The sequence below is a fragment of the Pteropus alecto genome, unplaced genomic scaffold (genome assembly GCF_000325575.1).
Source record: "Pteropus alecto unplaced genomic scaffold, ASM32557v1 scaffold10, whole genome shotgun sequence".
In the NCBI taxonomy this organism is placed as follows: domain Eukaryota; kingdom Metazoa; phylum Chordata; class Mammalia; order Chiroptera; family Pteropodidae; genus Pteropus; species Pteropus alecto.
The window spans coordinates 2,317,214-2,319,753 of record NW_006431210.1 but is presented as its reverse complement, the minus strand read 5'-3'; the positions used below and the strand labels follow the sequence as shown (position 1 = coordinate 2,319,753).

The following is a 2,540-nucleotide window of genomic DNA, read 5'->3' as shown; positions in this document are numbered from 1 at the left end:
GCCATAAAATTTTATGGATATGGACAAATACATAGTATCATGTATCTACCATTACAGCATGGTACAATATAGTTTTGCTTCTCTAAAGTGCATCCCCTATGCTTTACTCACTCAATCCCTCCCCTGCATAGAACCCCTGGCAAACACTGATCTGTTTACCTTGTCTATAATTTTGCTTTTTCTAGAAAGTCACATAATTGGAATCATACAGTATGTCATTTTTCAGACTGGTTTCTTTCACTTAGCAATATGCATTTAACATTACCCATGTCTTTGTATGGCTTTGACAAATCATTATTTTTAAGTCTCTGAATAATTTTCCATATTAAGGATATGCACAGTTTGTTTATAGATTCACATATTGAAGGACATGCTGGTTGCTTCCAGTTTTGGGTGATTATAAATAAAGTTGCTATATACCTTGCATGCAGATTTTGTGTGCATATAAGTTCTCAGATCATCAAATACTTATGAATGTAATTGCTGGGTCATAAAATAAGACTATGTTTAGCATTGTAAGAGATGACCAAACTATCTTCCAAAATGGCTCTACCATCTTGCATTCCTACCAATGAATGAGAGTTCCTATTCCTCTACATCCTTTCCAGCAATTGGAATAGTCATTTTTTAATTTTTTTAAAATTAGCCATTCTAATAAAGAAGTAGTGGTAAAACTGATATATTTTAAAAGGCTGATAAATGTCTTACAGTTAGATTTTCTTTTATTGTGTTCAAAGATTCATCTGAATTTCTTTACATAAGAACTCTCTTAAGTGTATATTTCTCTGTCTATATGAAAAAATTGTTAATTTTTTTTTTTAAGCGAGGCAACTCTTGGTTGACCTCACAGATTGCAAGGACCTTGTCAGCTTACAATCCCTTATTTATTTTATTATTCAGGCCTATAGCACCTGGTCTTCCTAGGTGGTCTCCCATCCAAGTACTAACCAGGCCCAACCCGACTTAGCTTCTGAGATCAGACGAGATTGGGCTTGTTCAAGGTGGCATGGCCGTAAACAGAAATTGTTAATTTCTTGATGGGAGAAAAGCTAAAAATTATTTAGTAGAGCATTGGTCCATGTACCAACATCATCATAATCACCTGAGAGCTTGTTTGAAATGCAGAATCTTGGGCCTTAACCAAGACCTACTAAATTAGCATCTGCAATATATCAAGAACCCACAAGTGAATTATACACATTAAAGTTTAAGAAGCATTGCTTCAGAATCATGATATTACAGATTCATAAAGGTGGAAGGGACCCTGTCATTTGGCAAATAAGAAAGGAAGCTCTCCTAGGGCTTTGTGTGCTGTGTGTGATTGTGTATGTGCAACACTGTGTTGCTCATCCTCTTGAGTACATACATTTTTTCTCAAGGAAGGTGACAGTTCCTCAAGTTTACACAGTTAGATGAAAAGAAAAACTAAGCTAAGACTCATTGTCATTAGACAGCAATATAAAATAATATAAGGTCAATCTGAAGCCATGGTAAATCATTGAGAAAATTACACTTACATTTCACAAATTTAATGAAAAGATGACTTACAAAGCCCATTAGTTGTTTCAATAAGGCAAGCCTGTAGTCACTCCTTACTGAGTATTTACTGAGCAGAATTATCCTGCCACTCACATTAATGTAAAGCGCCTGGTCTCTATTTGGCCTCCAGGAAAACCTAAACATAATAATCAGAAATCTTATTTACCAATACCAGGCACACAGCTGTGAACTTTTAATCTTACAATAGCACTTCATCACCAGCCCAATAGAACATAAATAATCCTTGGGCCAGGTATTGATGTAAACATTCTAACTGAGCTTATAGAAGCACAGCAGTTCAAACCTATAGCAGCCGCTGGAGAGTGGGGAGAGTAAAAATCTTCCCCTTGCTCGTCTCTGATCAGGTATGCTCGAAGAGTTCTCTTAGCCCCAACCCCCATGACCTGATGAGGTTTGGGGTGCAAGATCCAGAGACCCGCCCAACAACCTAAGGTGGAGATGTCCTTAGCAACACCCAGAACTCATTCAACACTGATAATTTGAATCTTGGAAGCAAAGCTCCTAGATCCTTGCTACTCAAAGCCTCAAGGCATGGCCTACAAACCAGCCACTTGAGAGCTTGTTAGAAATGCAGATTCTCAGGTGGAACCCCAGATCTGCTGAATCAGAATCTGCATTTTAACAAAATACCTAGGTGATTTATATGCATATGAAGTTGCAAAGCACTGTTATGGAAGGAATGCAATAAGGTGACAAACATCCAGGCTACTTTGATGGCAACTTATTTCTCTACCTATGAGCCTTATGTCTGAGACTCATTGATATAGACATATATAGTGACATATAAAGAACTATTTCCAAGGAAAATGTATGTATTGCTAATAGGAGGATGGCTATTGGAATCAGAAGATTTGACCCTACCGTTAAACTTTAGTTTCTTCACTATAAAACTGAGCTAATAGCTACCTCATTGAGTTGCACGAAGGAATAAATGACATGTTGTAAAACAGCACAGTGTCTCTAACGTGATAAATGTTGGA

The 2,540-nt window shown here is 37.0% G+C and overlaps 1 pseudogene; it reads right to left on the bottom strand.

Annotated features, from left to right (window-relative positions):
- Positions 1–899: 899 nt before the first annotated feature.
- On the bottom strand, positions 900–1,018 carry LOC112470366 (annotated as a pseudogene).
- Between the last annotated feature and the right edge of the window lie 1,522 nt (positions 1,019–2,540).